This window comes from Poeciliopsis prolifica, unplaced genomic scaffold (genome assembly GCF_027474105.1).
Source record: "Poeciliopsis prolifica strain line A6 unplaced genomic scaffold, Auburn_PproV2 SCAFFOLD027, whole genome shotgun sequence".
Classification (NCBI taxonomy): Eukaryota; Metazoa; Chordata; class Actinopteri; order Cyprinodontiformes; family Poeciliidae; genus Poeciliopsis; species Poeciliopsis prolifica.
The window spans coordinates 4,582,198-4,600,625 of NW_026562402.1; the positions used below are offsets into that span (position 1 = coordinate 4,582,198).

Genomic DNA, 18,428 nt, shown 5'->3' on the forward strand with positions numbered 1-18,428 from the left:
CAGCTGCTCAGGACTGATGAGGAAACATCTATCTATGGTAACATAACTTCCAGACTTCCTACATGCCCATCTGAAAAAGCTCTAAGAATAAACAAGTCCAAACTGCAGAGTCACAACTCTCTAACATCAATCGTGTTTGTGTATTTTATTTTAGACCAAGCTGAATCTATAATGTGTGATAAGCACGGTAAACAAAAAAAAAAACGTCAGCTGACAAAAGCCATAAATTCAACCACAAACACAAAGACAGGCTCACAGTAGACTCTCCTTCTCCCAGCCAAATTCAGACTTGGACAGGCTTTGGTCTTCTCTTGCCGGCTAGTGTTGCAACAGCAGTGAGTTTGTTCAAACATTTTCTGAATTCTTAAACAGTGACGAGGGAAGACTGGAGGCACTTTTATCAGCACAACCTTCAAGACATTTCTCCGTTATCTGAATTTGCCGGCAGCAACCTGGGTTAGGCAGCTATTTCCAGCTGCCTAACCCAAGTTTAACATGAATCAAAACGTTGGCTAAAATAAGCATTAAAACACACATAACATAATTTTAAAGATACTTACACAATCATTCCTCAACTGTCATGAGAATACTAGTGTTCTTGAAACCTACTGACTTTCCTTAAGTGTTTTGAAGGTGAAAGTTGAGAAATTTTTAAGAAAGTGAGTACATTGCTTTTTTTTTTTTTTACCTTGTTACTGGTAGGGTTCACATGGATTACCTTCCTGCACTATTCCTTTCAATTCTCATCTCTCTTCAAAGCTCAGTCTGGGCTTTCTCCCAGTGACGGGGATTTCTACGGTAGCATTTCCACCGGACCAAATAGCGAACGGAAGGAGAAGCTGTGAGCGATGCTCTGTTTTAGAATTGAGGAGGAAGGAGGAAGTGAAGGAAGCCATTCAGATCGTGTTTCCAAATATTGAAACACGATCTGAAGTCCTCCTGGTCTGAGTTACCAACATGGTCTATCTCTATCAGCACTTGAGAATGGTTGCTTACAGTGCAGGATACTTCCGGTAAGTTTCAGGTATAAATAAAAGTGTTCATCAGTGCCTTTCCAGAAAGAATTTTGCCTGATAATCCTCTAAAGACCAAGTTCTCCCTGTTACTGTCGCCCCTGTTCCTGCCACACTTTCTCCTCCCACTCACGTTTCTGTTAATATCCTTGAACAGACCAAGCAGCTTCTCAAGAAACGACCTGTTGTGGCTTCCACTTCTTGTTAAGGATATCGATGATGTCTGTCCAGTCAGCACTCTTCTTCATGATTGTGTCCTACTGACCCAGAGTTAGAGGCCATTCAAAGGCTCAGGAAAGCTTTGCACCTGCGTTTATTTCATTAGCAGATTGGGGCGCGAGACCATGAGTTTCCATTAGACATTTTTCAAAGTATTCTTTGTGCCACAGATAATAGGTTTTTATATTCATAAAATGTGCAAGAAAGAAAGGCCTGGAATACATTAATACATATGTAATGATTTTCTGAGTTGGCTGGCAAGAAATTTATTTTTATGCAATAATAATTTTTTTTAGATTAACTAGTAAGTCACCCAAAAATAAGGTCAACCTTTTTCAGTCAATCTTAAAGCTCTGCAGCTTCTCTCTGCAAGCTTACACTGAGTGAAAAAGATACAAGTTGACCTTTACAGGGAATCAGCTGGATGAAAATTAACTCTTACGAAAAGGCAATTGAAAAATCCTTTGTATCAAAGTAAGTTCAACATTTAAGCTCCACTCTTGTCTTCAGCTACAGATACATTGTTATATTTACTTGCTGAAATAAAACTAATATTAACCAAATGAGAAAAACTATAACTATTCCAAAGTGGACATGGCAGGTCAGAGCTAAAGGATAAAAGAAATTGATACTGGCTGGAAAAATCTTGACTGGTGCAGCTCCTGCATCTAAACTCGAGTATTAAAGGTTTCCACAATGTTATGATGTAAAGAATATAAAGAGTAAGAAGAAAAGTGTGTGATAAACTAACTTCCCCCTCTTGTTTCAAAAGATGGAAACAGGAAAGTAGCAGCCAGACAGATGCTGCTTGTCAAAGCAAATAATCATGAGCAAATATGAGCCCCTTCATAAATATCAGTCTTTTTTTGCTATGGAGAGGAGTGTGCTAGTTCAATGCCAAGAAGAAAAGACTATAGCAGTGCACATGCTCAATTTTGGGCTTTACAGGCCTCAGTAGCATGTCAATGTTAAAATTTCAGGACAGGACAGTCAGAAAAAGACTAAGCCTGTAAACTTGTAGGAAAGAGTTGCCTGCAGAAAACCTTTCCTCTCTAAGAAGCAAAGTCACATCTGAAAGCAACAAAACTTCTGGAACAGTGTCCTCTGGAGACTTAGTAAATCTAAATGATTTCAAGAAACCTTGAAAACAACAGCGGACCAACATTTCACCACAACAATGTCAGAAAAGATGGCTCTAGAACACATGGAGTTAATTTCAATCAAACACCAAAATGATTTCAGAACCTGCTTAAGACCAGATCTATATGAACGTAAAGTGTTCACATACAAGTCTGATTTGGCTAACAGCAGCAGAAAGGAAACATGATCCAAGAATACATTAGATCCACTTGTAAAAAAAAAAATAGCAGAATAAATAAATCAGGAAGTTCTTGCACCACCCCTGTCATGACACTTTGAACATCACTGTAATACAGATCATCAACTCTGAACAATGCTACCTTGGTAACAGAGCACACAGATTAAGACCCTGGCTGCTGTATTTCATGTCTGGAGGTTGAAATCAGGATTATAAGCCACCATCTTTAGAATTAAGATTTTCTACGCAGGATGTAATCGTAAGAGAATTTAACCCACCAGGAGTTTCTCACTCTTTTTCTCTCCAGTCCAGAAATGACTGTACTCGTACAATAGTGTGTAATAGTGTGTATTATTTTTCTATTCTGGATTACTTATTAAGAGTAGAGAACCTCAGTTTTGGATGGTTTTTAGCCCACATAAAAGTTTGACTTTGACTTGTCTACTGTTAGATGATGCCACTCAAAAGAAACGCTCGCAGCATTTTTCTTGGGGATTTTTTCAACTGAAATAAAATATGATTTCCTGACCCAGATCTATGCTCTCCTATCTGGGAGGAAGTTGAATTATCAGTCCACCAGAACAGTAACAGTAACATACAGAACAAAGTTTGTAAAACTGCAAATGATTAAAGGTCTTCCTTCTAATTTTTGATGTTTGTGACCTTGACAAGTCGCTGTGCTCCACTGTTTCTGTAGCCATACTTTAAAAGAAGGCGGGCATGTTTAAAAAGCTTTCACTTCAGATTACCAACTGAGAACAGCAAGGTGACCCGGTCGGGCGTGAGGTTCAGTGAGCAGAGAAACGCAGACCAACACAAGAACAGGAGTTCAAAAAAGCTGTGACAGCAAGGAGAGAACAGACTGTTATTGAAAAGAAAGGGCACTGATGAAGGGAGGAGTAATATCTGAAAGAGGGGGCAGTTAAATAAAGAGGGAATGCCACAGGGGAGGCGTCTGAAATGAGGCCAGTTCAGTTCGGAGGAACTTAAGCAGCGGAGAAGCAGAGCTCTCTTTCTGCTCCACTATGGTCTCCGGCTGCAGTGACACTATTGTTGTACGGCTTGTTTGTGCCAGCTGAAGTGGCGGCCCAGTGGGTGCATTATGCAAGAGAGCACGTCGTTTGTGGATTAGCCTTCTGAACAGACGTGCTGCGGGCTAGCGCCATTCACTGTAGGTTCAGCAGCAGGACATAGCAGCAGCTCCAAATCCTGGAAAACAGAATGAAGCAGCAGAGGCAGAAAAGAGGCAGAGCTCAAAGAGCTCAAAGAGAAATGCAGTTACTAAGGCTTTAAAAGCCCTTAACTCTGTCACTCTGAAGCCCACTGAATAGCTTATATGCAATGGCCCCCCATCTGTGCACCGGACAGATGTTTAGAAGAAAGCAATGCATGGATAAAGAGCCACATAAAAAGTTTCAAAGTCGGCCCTCTATCACCTGAAGAGTGTTTCCATGATTAAAGCACTAATGTCTCAGTAGGATTTAGAGAAACTCATCCATGTGTTTATCTTTGGTCACAGTGATTACTGCAACTTGCACAGGAAGGCAATGGCCAGACTATAATCAAACAATGAATTTTTTATTTTTGGGGAGGGGGGAAGTTGTAAAATAAAATCCAATTGACTTTGCCCCAAACTGTCTTATTTGAAATCACTGCAGTCAAAAAGAGCAGGAGGCAGTCACAGGTTAAGCTTTAAATTGCTTTAAATTATAAATAGAGGCTGAGAAAATACTTTTTTTTAATTTTGCTCAAATATCTGCAATCAGCTTTTAACACATCAATCAATAACTGGTTACGATTATGGTCAAATTTTGAATGAGGAGCTGACTTTCTGTAAAAAACTTATTCCTCAGAAATTGAGTCTAAAGTTTGCGATTGGAACTAGATTCGTAAAAGACGGGTAAAAACACACTTCGAACCACTGTTGGGATGAGGAAATTTCTCCAGCCCCATTTTTGTTGAACCATCACACACGGTGCGCTTGCAAACGTCTGATCCAGAGACCTCTTTTCGATTAGACCTGGTGGGGGATGGGGGGAGTTGATGATAGAAATGAACTACAATCCATAAAACCAGTCAGTCGAGCAGAACAGCAGCACTTAGAAAAATGAACCGGTCATCATATCTCTAATCTTTTCTTTCCCAAGGATTTATACCAGAGGGATTAGTCAAAGAAGCCCAGGATAGACATAGTTTCAATCATTTGTTGGTCAAACCACTGTTCTCTTCATCTCCAGAGAGGAGATACAGTGGCTGACAAAAGTTCACACCCCTTGAACTTTTTCATGTTTTGACACATTGCAAAAATATTTCATTGAAAATCAGCGTGAAAGACCAACACACAGTGGTATGCAATTGTGGAGAGGAGGAAAAATTACAAATGATTCAAAATATTTTTTACAAATTAAAAACTTTAAAGTGTGGTGTGCAAAAGTATTCAGAGTCAGAGCAGCTGGGCTTGGAAGGAGATGAGATTAGCCATCAGCAGTCATCAGGCAACTTCACAAGTGACAGAGACGTTTTTAGTCAGGCAGTTCATTTTTTATGAAGTTCATGTGGTATTAGAGAACAAGAATAAAAAGGTGTGGAATGACTTATGGACTCCAGACTGTAGTAGTGACCTGTGTTTCAATGACCTACAACCGTCTGGATCATTTATGTGTCAATGTGTGGATGAGTGTGGTGGTAGCATCTTTCCATTTCAACTGTGTTTTCAGGCTTTTAATTGTGTCTGCTGTCTGTGTTGCTGAAAATCTGATCCAGATACAGGATCATTGTTCCAAACAACGTTTTCATTTCCAGTCAGTCTCTATTATCAATAACACAGGTTGGGTGACAAAAGCTTTTCCAATAGTTGTCAGCAGTCAAATGGAAGAATCTGAGTCCAGGATGGTACTAACCTCTGATATTTATTGATATTGTATAATATTATATCATATTGTAACTTCTGGATAATGTATTACAGTTTTAGTTTGCATGAATCGGCTGTTTCTAGAAAGTTTTCTGTTGCTATCAGGCCAATTCAGTCGAATGAGCGGCAAAGTCATATCTGCATTTTCATCGACTAAGGCTGATGATGTCATGATCATGCCACTATGTTTGCAGGTGTGCTGCTAAATAGAAGAGAAGCTACTCTAACTCCATTAGAGATGAAAACACCTGGATGAGGATCCCAGTCTGATCCGAGATCAGTCCGAATTTCCTCCGGTGATCACGCCCCAATGTCAGCTGCCAATCCGAGTCAAATCAGCAGCAGGTTTTTTCTGCTCCTGAAGTGAATCTGACATTGTTGGCAACTGGAATAAGGAACATAAAAATGTCAAACTAAAGCTGCGTAGCAAACAGTGTGTCAGAAAAACCAAAAATGGAATGAAGTCAATGTTTTCTCTGGATAACAATGGGTGATTGGCCTACACTGTACCTCCATCTTCCAGGGAACATGGAGTGAGAAATCCACCCAGCAGCTTCTCCAGTGGTCAGTGAGGAATCAGCAACAAAGAGAACTGAAGACGATCTCTAGCAGAGGGATGTGGGGGCTGAGTGGCTTCTTTAATGTTCAACTTTATCTGATTAGCAAAAATAAGATGACAAATTCAAGGGCAGAGAGAAATCTGTCTTCACCCAAGCCTTTGTGTCTATGTGACCCGAGAAACAAAACAGTTTCCTACAACTGTTTCAGTGCTGATGTTTGGATTCCGGGAGAGCAGGATTTTTCAGACATTCACTGGAATGTTGAATTCCCAAAGGCTAAGCTAAACTAAATGACATCATTTATAAGAGTAGGAGTACAGTAAGCTCTGCTTCCAGCTTTATTAAAAGCGGCTCAAGTTAACTCATAAAAACGGAATAAATGACTGAATGTAACGTGAGCACTGAGAGGCACAGAGACAGGAGCTTCATTCTCCGGTTCTGTTTGCCTTTCAATAAGGAATTTCACTGCAATAAGCCACAGCAGAGATTTCAGTTAAAATTTGTCAAGTCTTTTAAGAACAATTAGAGATTAAACTCAAAAACTTGAGACTGTTCACAAATATTGACCTAAGCTGTCTGCTATAGTTCTCTAGAGAATTACATGGTTTATTTCTTTACAAAGGAATTTTCTTTATATCACTGTTTTTAGATTTTCTCTAAAAACAGAGTTATTTGTTTTTAAAGTGAGCATGTTTTGGAAATTGACATGCTTTTAGGTTTGTGGTTGATTCTAGTAAATATTTCTGTTTTGGCTGCTTATGTATGAAAATATTTTGTTCAATGAACAAATCTCAAAAGAAATCAAAGGCACTTCTTTCTCCATTTCATATTCCAAGCACAAACCTCTATGTGTTATGGAGGATTTTATGCAATAAAGTAGATGCATCAATAATTGTGAAGCTGAATTAGTTAAAGGGTCCATGACTTAGTGGCAAGAAAAGGGCTGCAGTTGAACGAAAACCACAGTTGTGCACAAGTCTGTGTTGCTTTGTTCGATAAAATGATGTGCAGTTTGTGACCTTGAGGTGAAACAATCTGCTGGTTGAGATTGGGAAGCAAGTTGTTCAAAACAGCATTACTAAACTAAGTTACTGAGTCATTTTATCAGTTGTGTTTCCTGCTTCCCAATCCTCCACAAAAACTTGTACTAAAGCAGATGAGCAGAAAAATTATTCACAGGACGAGGCTTTTATGATGAAGTAGCTGACCAGGTGGGAGGCTGTTTTATCGAAGCAGCTCTAATTCAGCCCTGGAAAAGCTTTATGAGAAGCCTGGTACTGTAACACTGCTGCATTTTGATCTAACCATGGCACAGAAAAAAAGAGAAATCCATTAATGCTAAGTTCTTTTAGAAATGATCCGACCTGAATGGATCACACTCCCATTTCAGGTTTTCCTCTGGCTGGTGGAAGCAGCTGTGCAAATAAAAATATCATCCTCATGACACCTAAAAGTGTGTCTGATTATTTTTAGCTGCAGCGCTGCTTGCATGCCTGCACTGGAGAAAAGCAACAGAACAGAACCTGGTCAGACTGAAGAAACTCTCCCCAGAATGGATAAAATCCCTGGAGACTGCTATGAAAGTGGGCCCAGTGTCGGGCCCGGCCGCATCATTAGCAAGCTAACATTACCTCTGGATTCCTCACATCACATCTGTGACTCATATTCATCACAGATGGCAGTCAGCACTTTACACTCCTGACGTTCCTGCTTCACACACCTCTCACTCTGCCTGCATCCTTTTTTTTTCTTCATACTGCAGTGTGAGTGGTGTAGCATCATGCTAGTCTGCACACTAACTGAGAAATCCCTGCAGCCACAGATGAAGAGGCTGGACGTCACTGAGAAGTGACAATGTGTTAGAGGCAGAGTGGGCCAGGCTGGCAGCTGGGGAGGCAGAGCTGAGCATCAGAACCTGATTATAACTACACCTAAGCTCCAACACCACCGGCTACTGGAAGCTGCTAAAGAGCTGAGGTCAGGCTTTTTACAGATCACCTAAAAGTGATAAATAAGGTAAAATTTATTCAAATAGTACATCATATCCCATCATCTGACCTGGAACCACAAACCTGACTGCTAATGATGTATTTAAGGTAGGAGGGCTTGTTTGATGTGCTTTAGTACTCTTGAATTGGTACTAAAGCACATCAAACAAGGTGCTGTCACCCCAGAAAAGGTTCTAGAAATAAATAAAGTATATTTTGTTAAATGTCCATCTCAAGTTCAAAGAAAGTGAACAACACACTATGCATCAGAGGAGAAAATCTCTTTTTGTCATGCCAATATAAACAAAAGCATAAATTATTATAAAAACAATTATTAACTTAAAACATTACAGCTGAAGAACACAACTTTTATTTAAAAAATATATTTTTAAAACTGTCACCGTGTCATGACAGTATAACATAAGCCAGATAATCTGTTTTAAAGATCAAACTCCTCCCAGTCAAAATAGCGATGTCAATCAATTTGAAGTATATGCTGCTAAATGTGCCAAAGGTAGAGAAACAACTTGCAGTCCCAGGTAAACCGAGGATGGAAGCCGAACTCAGGAAGGACATGTGGAGTTTTGCGGGGCGCCGCTCTGACCACTGCACCACAATGGCCTTAAAGGGAGAATGTGAATCACACAGAATCATTTTGTAGCATAAACAAGTAACTATGTTACCTTCTGTTGTTATAGAAATGCTGAATATATCAATGATGATTTTGTGATTTAACATATTGAGATTGGGCCACTGGTTCATTAAGAAAGTCCTTCTCTTTCTGACCATCCACCTTCAGGAAGTTGACACAACATCGCTCAAGGGTTGATAGAGGATGGCTCTGGTTCTGATTCCGGTTCTGGTTCTGGTCTTGGTCACTGCTATCCTCTTAAGAAAGCATCCAATCCTGCCATTCTCAACTCTATCTGTGACCTTTTCAACAGCCAAATAAGACAGCAACCCTTCACAGAAAGAACCACAATCCAGAAAAGAAAATCTGAACACAGTATTTAACGACATATTTCATTCTAATACACAAATGTGTTTCAATGTCCAACAATAACATGAGAAAGTTGTAAATGTATAAATATTCAGCAGCTTTGTTTGATGGAAGTGTCCATCAAAGACAGATTTGTCAACACAAACCCAGAACTGTCTCAGGAGAGCATGCCTGTCAGTCACAATGCATCATTCTGCTCACTATAGAAACTTCAGTGTGTTAAAGGCAGAACAATGGGGCACTGCTGTGCCACAGTTAACACTCCTCTGACAAGGCGTGATTGAGCGTTTCAAAGCTACGGCGCTGGCAGAGACTCTAAAGCTGAAATGAACCCTCCTAAGAGCAGATGAACAAAACAACCACGGGAGGTAGAGTTCAGGCTTTTCATCATTTACTCCGTCTACAAGTTGGATCTTCCACAGGTAGTACTCGGGTGATTTACCAAATGTTGACTGCAACTCCAACCATCTGTTCCACAGCGATCAGCTCCACATCCAGACGGATGCTGTAAGGGCATCAGCTGCTCCGCTCTGCTAGCAGCAGAGACAACATGTGGATGTGCTGCAGTGCAGCAGGGAGACCTGACCCATTACAAAACTGCTGCTATTTCTGGAGCCAGAGATGACCAGAAGTGGAGGTGTGCTGACTGGTATGGGCATGGAGCCGGGCTCAATGTCCAAATGCTCTCATTAGTAATAACTGCAGATGACAGCAGCCATGTGGCAAGGCATCCTCCTAATGAGAAGCTTCTTATACAGGCAGAGGGGAGTGATGTGGGACAGATGTTTTAAACCCTAAAAGGACTCTGCTGCTGCTGGTGGACAGATTCATTATTTAATTTGTTCTTTATTTTACCAGAATAAAATCACCTACTGAGATTAAAACCTCTCTTTCAAAGAAATCCTGGTCAAAATGTCAGAGGACAACAAAGTCAGCAAAATCTCTATACAGGCAACGTCTCCTGCCCAACTGTTTATTGTTCATCTTGATTTTTATATTTTGTTTTTGTTATGACTCAGTTGAGGAGGGACAAGACACTGCTCAAACAGTTTCTGCTCAAAAATGTAAACAAAGGACAAGGCAAACAAATGCAATTTAGCCAAAAGACAAACATTTGAGCGCAAGCACAAAAATCATGTTCAGGTGACCACAAGCCCCCACTTTGTGACGTGTTATTTTTTTATACAGCTATTTTAACTCTAGAGAAAATACAAGAACTTTATTGCCGCCAACGGCATGTTTTACATCTACTCGTGAGACAATCATATCCATGTAACCTACTTTTTTCTTTTGTCTACAAACGTTCAAGGAATAACAGTTACTGGTTTCGCAGATAATTTCAGTGACTGAAAGAGTACATGATCATGTATAAAGTTTATTAACTTGCTTTGAACTTACAGACACAGAGATAAAACCTTGAGTGAATTTCACTCATAAAAACTGTAATAGTGATAAAATGTTCATAGAAAAATGTAAATGTTCCAGAATTTATATTATTAACAACTTTGTAAAGTGAACAGATCCTGAAGATTCAAATTCAACCAAAGGGCCATAAGTTGCATCATCAGTTTACAGACGATGCTGAGGGGTTATTGCAAAGTAATGTAAACAAACAGCCTTTCTTTACATCCCCAAGTTGCTCTGCAGGTTTGGAGAGAAAACTTGGGGAGAACCTTTCAGAAATCCAGTTTTCTGAACTCGAATGGCCATAATTCCTTTCTATTTTTATTTTCATCGGAGAGCTTAGAATCCATCCACATGTTCAGAATTTGTAAAAATTTGTAACTTCACTGTTGGCAAGTAACTGATGGATGTCTTCAAATATGGTGATTCAACATAGTCTGATGGAGAACAACAACTGAGGTTAATATGACCAGAAAGGTTGTTTTTTTTATCAAGAGCTGAAACTTGAAGCAGAAAATGGATGATTTGTCATGACAGAAAACAAAACTGGAATTTTAATATATTTTCTTTGTTAATTGTTAGCAAAAGAGAAGTTAGTTTGTTTGTAGAAAATACAGATTCAAACGAAGATTTTTGTTGTCAACAAAACAAAGTCACATAAATTTACACTGATTCAGCACGCACCTCACCAGCATGGGCAGAAGGGAACCAAGACTTGTTCAAAGTATAACTGATAAACTCATTTCCACGCACACGTTATTGTGCGGTGATGAATCCACTCCTGTCAGAACCAATCAGATTGTATCTCTGAGTAGAAGCATGTCAGAGGATTACAATGTTGGTTGCAACTTAAAGCAAGTAATGAGTTTGCTGGAAGTAGCTTTCCAACCCTGGTCGTAAGTTGGGGATGATGAGGTTATGTAATGCCACAGTTTACCCAAACTAAGCCGAGTGAATTTCTTCCCTGTTAGAATGCAAACAAGGCACCAAGAGATGAATGCTACAACTCCTAAGGCAATACAGAAGGGAGAACATGACTTATTTTTCCTGTGTTTCAGCTGCAGACAGTCATTGTAGAGAACATAGATGCTCATAATTACTGCGTCGACCGCAGTACCGAGTCTTTAAACAACCCCCAGCCTGGCCTTATTCACAAAGAGTTTTAGCACTCAGATTAGCTGCCAGAGGCTGAAACTGATTTGTCCAAAAGCCCATTTAAAAACTGGAGCGTTATGTGATGTGATAAAGACAGAAAAGCCTCTCCCTTGTTTGACTGTGTTGCTGGCCAGGAAGTCTTCCAGCAATGACATGAGAGCATTTCCAACAACTCTTTCCCCCAAGGTTAAGCACAAAGCACCACAAGCATGACAATGACAAACTGAGAGCCTCCAGCGTTTAGCCTGCACTCTTGATTCAGTTCTTCTCATAGACCTGAAGGTTTCCTCCATAATGACGTGTGCAGACCGGCTAGGAGATAAATAAAAATAGACATTGAAATCAGGTGCATCAAACTGGAGATGCTGGTACACACAGTCAGCTAGTAAACTGGAAGGCAGTCTGTGATCTAGTCTGATAGCATCTAGTTAACCTGTTCAACTACTTACAACGGACTGGAGTTTTATACTGCTGTCCCACTGGACCCTACAGCTAAAATCCAAGGAGCGCCGCAGCAGCTTCTGTGCACTGATTAAGAGTGATGTACATTAACAAGAGGAAATGGATGCAGATGTATTATTGTGTTTATTGCACATCAATGACTTGTGTTGCAGACTGAGGCATACAGCTGAGCATTATCCATTAAGTGCTAAAAACAGGTCAACAAAAAGAACAAACAACACGCACATGCATATACATTTTCTCATTGATCCATAAATAGTTTTGGATAAACAATCAGATTTATCAGATTACTCTGTGCAGTGATGACCCATTGCACAGAGTAATACAACTCATACTGGCCTAAAATCCTCTAAAACTTCATCAGCCTCTGAGATGTAAAACTTCAGAGAGCAAGTGAGGGTTAATGAGGCTGAAAGCATAAACACCACAGTATTACTTTAGATACAACACGACTAGAAGCTGGGCACAACGATCCTGAGCTCTCCATTATGGAGGTCAGTGTCAACCACTAAAAAAAAAGAGCAATCCTAAAGCTTCGAGGAACTGTTATTTAACCTGTTGTTTGAGAACAATGTTCAAAAAGTCCCCAGATGGACAGCAGATAGTCCTACAGAGAGGATTTTCAACACTTAACAGTTTTCATGTCTCAATTTATTGCCCATATAGCATCAGTATAACTGGTGCAGGAGGGAACATAAAGGCCACTTCTGCTAAGCAAAAGTGAAACAGTACAAAGACTGTACATTTGCATCACTACCAGCATCATACATGATCAAGCAAAAAGAGAAACCAGTGGTCATGAAGCAGCGTTGAGAAGTTAATTTAATACTATAATATTTTCAACAATGGTTAAAGTGCTAAACTCACTGAATTAACATGGTAATAACTTGTTAGAACTTAAGAGGACTTAGTCTTACGTAAAAAGTGAGATAAAATATAAAAACAACAGTCTAGTTATGGATCTAAAGTTCAATAGTAATAAAGAAATAAAATGTTGTCCGGTCTCGGTCTTATAAAGCAGATATTGTGCATGGTCTCACTCTGTGAGCTGGACATATCATTGCACCTGAGCTGATGCAACACACTCACCTATCCTTACATTGACACTGCAATACAATAAAACCAATAAAGAAATCATATATAATTCTACGAACACTAAACTACCTAAATTAATTTATATGAATTTATATACATCATAGTTCTATATTGTATGAACTCATGTTCTGTAGACTTTAAAGCTTTACTGACTCTGCATAGATTTGAACTGGCAAAATATTAGCCTATGTACTTATACAGACAAACTGTATATTCACTGCAGTCAATATTTTTCAAATATTGTGTGGTTTTGTAAATGTCTTCTACCTTAAATGTTTCTCATCACTCTTTTACACTGATGGTAGTCGGGGGCTGAGTGTAGCACCATTGTTACATAACTGTACAATGAGCATTCAGTTTAAATTATTCTGCAAATGATTTGTTTGTTATAATGGCAAACTGTTGGAATTTTTGCTCATGCTTTATTTTTCATATCGATTTGATCCCAAGCCCATGTCTACAGGTACAAACTGTAAAGTATAATCACAGCTTTATAAAGATGGATCACACAAAGCCACAAGTGATCTTTGATTCAAGTCCTTCTCAGATAATCCTGAAGGCATCACCAGGTCTGATACCACCACGCCTGCCTACACAAAGAGTCAATAACATTTTATTTCACTGGTGAACAAACTTGGTTTGTAGCTCCGCGTTCTTTAACCTTTTATTTTTATAAAGAAAAGAGAACAAAAGGCAACAATAAAGAGTGTTTTTACTGTTTTCTCATCTTCTGACAGGTACAAAGTGAAAAGACCCCTAAGCAATCCCAGACACAAGTTTAAACATTTCTGCATCGTGACTGAATATCTGAGACAAAGCCGCACTTAGCTTTACATCTGATGAATGCAACTAAGGGGCAAAAGGAGCTTTTTGAAGGTCGATCATTTCCCTGAGTCCTATCTTGTCCTACATTTAGCCTTTAACCCATTTTAGGCCACACAGCTCAGCAGAAAAAGCTGTGTTTTTTTGGGGGGGTGGGGGGGGTTTGTTGGGGTTTTTTTGCAGAATAACCTTTCAAAGCAGCATTTGGCTGTTAGTCCTGATGATCAGAGCTCTGAGGACAACTAGAGGAGTGATGCTGTAATGAGCATCCAGCCTCCATCACAGCAGATATATCAGGTGATGTAGTCAATGCAACATACTCTGATGTAGCGTGGTTATTGGCTTGAAGGCAACGCTGGATGCAGACACAACAACAACATGGCAGCCGCGTATACACGCCAACATCATGTCAGTCACTGGCAGGGGCAGCCTCTGGCAAACACAGGCTCCCAGCTTACAGCAGAATGAAGGCAGCCAGCAGGCAGCCAGCTAGCAGCTAGCTCAGTGAATCACACACACATGCAAAAATCTCGGAGGAAAACAGATCCCCTCCCTCAGTAACACAACAGAAACAACTGAGACAGAGACGTCCTCGTCCTTCGTCTCAAACAAAGAGGCTGGTGAGGAAGATGGAGAGATGAAATGATGGACTGATGGATGCAGGAGAAGATATCAGATAGATAGCTCACCGGGTTGCCTTCTTCCTTTCTCTCTCTCTCCTCCTCTATCTGCACATTATCCAGGCTAAGTGTGTGTGTGTGTGTGTGTGTTGACATGTATGCGTGTGTGTGTGGATATGTGGTGAGCCGGCAAGGATACACACCGCTACATCCCCTCCTCTCCCTCTCTCTGATGATCCCTCCCTCTTGCTCTCTCCTCCCTGTGATTTATTTCATTATTTCCTCTCTCTCTCCAGCTCAATCGCCCTTTCTTCCCCTCCCTCTGCTCACAGCTGATAGAGCTGCTTTGCTTCTCTCCTTCTCCTCTTCTCAGCTCCTCCCTTTGGAGTCAATCACCTTCCATCTGCTTTGTCAATTTTCTTTGGCGCATAAAACAATCAAAAATAAACTCAGAGATAAAGAGGCGGCGGGCTCATGTTGAACATTATGTACAGAATATAATAAACCTCTCTTGCCTGCCTGCCTCACTTTCACACTGTGTCCGCCTCTGTTTCTTGTGTTGATGCAGCAGAGATGCAGGCTCCGCCCCCGGAGAGACAGCGGTGCCAGGCCAGCTGATGGGAAGAGAGTGGGATGATGGGAAAAAAGGGGCGGCAGTGTGGAGGAGTAGGAGGAGGGTGTATTTTGGTTGTGATGGGGACGAGGGGGGCGGAAGGGGAGTTCCAGTGCAAAGCAGCCTCTGTCCCCTGAGCACATCATCCAGGATTTTAACATTTCCACCTCCTCCCAGTCTGCATCAGTTTCAGCACACAGAAGGAGGTCTGTTCATCCCATCTCTCTCTCTCTCAAACACACACACACACTCCATATGCCTCTTAGTTTGGTTAAATTATTATTATGCTTGTATTAATGTGACCATGTTGCACTTCTTGTTTTGCTGGCTACGTGTGTTTGTTGTTTCTGCTATTCAGCTTCTTAGGGTTGGAACTTGTTTCTGTGGTTTGGATGAGCCTTTCCCTGTTGCATGCAATACACATATATTGAGTTATATGTTTCAGTCTTTTCAGTTTTTTTTTATTTTCTATTATTACTCAACAAGATCATGGATCTCCAGCTAACTCATTTTGCGAATCCACCCATACTCATTTCTGACAACAATTTTTCGCTGCAAGTGGATGAGTCAAGATGTTTGATTGTTTGGTGTATTAAGCCACACAATTCATTACACTGTGCAAACAGCATCACATAGCTATAGCTCTCTTCCTTGAAGTGCTTAGTACAGACACAGAGGACTTCCCCACCGATGTGGGAACATTTCCAAGAAAAGCTCCATTTAGCCAGGAACTTCGAAAAGGTTCTCCACCAATATGAAGGGTTTCCCAAAGGATTTTGTCTAAGTGAAGGATCAGTTCATACCAAGTTTTTTGAAAATATTTCCTGCATGAAACCCAGTTGTGAAAAAAATCTTAGGTTCTTTCTTTTTTTTTGTTATTGTTCTGCATAGTTTCAGAAGATCTGAGTTAGCCTTGAAAATTAACAGAGTGAAAATAAATAAGCAACTGTGATTTCCTTCATCCTTCCATCCTGTGAACCCTGATACTCCTCCCTGAGAAGACAAGCCTGTCCTCACCTCATCATTCAACAAATTAAAGTATGGAACCAAATTAAGCATAACAGATAATATAAAACTTTCATTACCTACCCACAGAATGACACTCCTCCAGTAAACCTGGGTTAAATCTCCACTAAAGCTGGCAGTTCCCCATGAAATACAACACACAGAAATACACGCACACACATCCAGGAGTATGGTTCAAAATCAGTAGAAAGTTGCTAGCACAGCAAATGGACAACGAGGGAGTGAAGCAAACAGTGCGAGAACAAACTGGGGGAGGAACATGGCAGCAGTGAATCCTCACAGCTCAACAGCTGGACTGATTCTACATTGCTGTGTATCAATTTGTCCATCCATCCACAGGTATACTCCTTGTATTTCTGAATCAAAAAGGGTCAGCTAAGAGCTCTGACAATTTCATTCAAACTGTAATTGCATATGTCCATTCCTCTATCCGACTTTATTTGTTGCAAAACATGTTTAACATGCAGCATGTCTTCCTCAAACACTAAAATTCGGCTTTATACACACAAGTAACTAATAAATTATTATTTTCCTGAAGGCTCAGTCCAGATTTTTTTCAAATGCAGTTCTAATCAGCATCAACTCCCTCACTTCAAGCAGAAAAATGTAATATAACTTGCAGGAACGTGAATACATTTGCGGATTCGTCGATGTTTTCAAACAAAACATTTGAAAGCCAGTTACCTGCTTTAGCAGAACTTTAGTTAAAACATTCTAAAACAGGGGTCCCCAAAGTCGGTCCTGGAGGGCCGGCATCCTGCATGTTTTAGTTCTCTCCCTGATTTAACACACCTGGATCAAATGATGGCTCGTTAGAGGCCTAAGAACATTGACATTCTGAAAAGGTTGTCGCTACCACCAAGAAGAGAACTAAAACATGCAGGATGCCGGCCCTCCAGGACCGACTTTGGGGACTCCTGTTCTAAACTGAAAATGGTTATATCAGCTAAATATTACATCATCTCAGGTTCCTCAGTTCAGTTGGATTTCTCACAGTTTCCCTGCAGAACAACATTCACGTGTCTCTGAAGTGATGCTGGTTGTGTCAGTCTTCCAGGTCAGCTATAACTCGTTAGTCCATCAATATCCTCATTTTTGATCCAACTAGGACGGAAGAAACGTTTAGATTGTTAAACCATATCAACATCTCCATCACCATGTTGAATCGAGGCGGCATGGATGGCGTATGCACCAAACTCTGATTCTACCAACTGAATGCCTCAGGTACAATGATTAAAATTCAAACCGAAGTCTTTCCAATCTGTCCAATTGTAGTTTGAAGTTCCTGCTTACAATAGTTCTGCTATGGTTGTGTTCTTAGAGATGGTTTTGTAACTATTTATGTATTTATTTTATATTTAGTCATCACATAAATGTCATTTCATAAATGTTATATTGCTTATGGTTATATTTGTATTTACTTATATCTAACAACTTGGATGGAATAACTAATTAGCAAATAAGCAACTTCCCCTTGGGGATCAATACAGAATATCCTATTCTGTTCTGACCAGTGGTTAGAACATCTGTTGAATTGTTATTGCCTGAACCATTTTTGTCCACACATCTGCAGCTCATTGCATAATTTCTGTTTCAGATTGCTCTCTGTTAACCTAAAAGATGGTTGTGTGTGATAAATTAGACCTGACCTCTTCTGGCTCCAACAACCATCTTGTTCAAGGTCACTACATTCCTCTTTCTACACAGCCAGATGCATGGAGGGCTCCATGTTCATTCGGGTGTTTAACATTTGCCTCTTGTAGGAGCTAACCAAAACATTTCAAATGTTAATACAGCAAATTCCATATTTGTTTCCCTGATCTTTCCAATTAAACTTCTCTAAAAATGTAATCTTGTTAATCAGTAACTGCAGCGAATCCTGGTGTTTGAGGTTCAACTGTTCAACATGCAGAATGTACATCACACTGATGAGAAGGCCACCATGAAATTGGATAAGCACATTTATGTCCCTCAGAGACCAAACCCGGTGCTTTTAATTACAGCATGGCCTTTGCTCCTCCAAAGTCATTTTCGATGTGCAGTGTCCAAAGGAAATTTTGTTGAATATAATTTAAGTAGTATCTTAACTTCTGCATAGAATGTTATTTTATTGCCTAGTCCTCAGGACATTGTTAGAACCAGTTCTTTCTCAATCAAACACTAGGATGCTTCCAAGTAATATTTTAGAAATTTATGTTTATGTTCTAACATTATCAGGGTAA

The 18,428-nt window shown here is 40.1% G+C and overlaps 1 protein-coding gene across 4 annotated transcripts in view; it reads right to left on the minus strand.

The window, feature by feature from the left end:
- The window catches only part of prkcz (protein kinase C, zeta), a 91,037-nt gene that overhangs the window by 59,693 nt on the left and 12,916 nt on the right, over nt 1–18,428 (minus strand). The window lies entirely within an intron of this gene.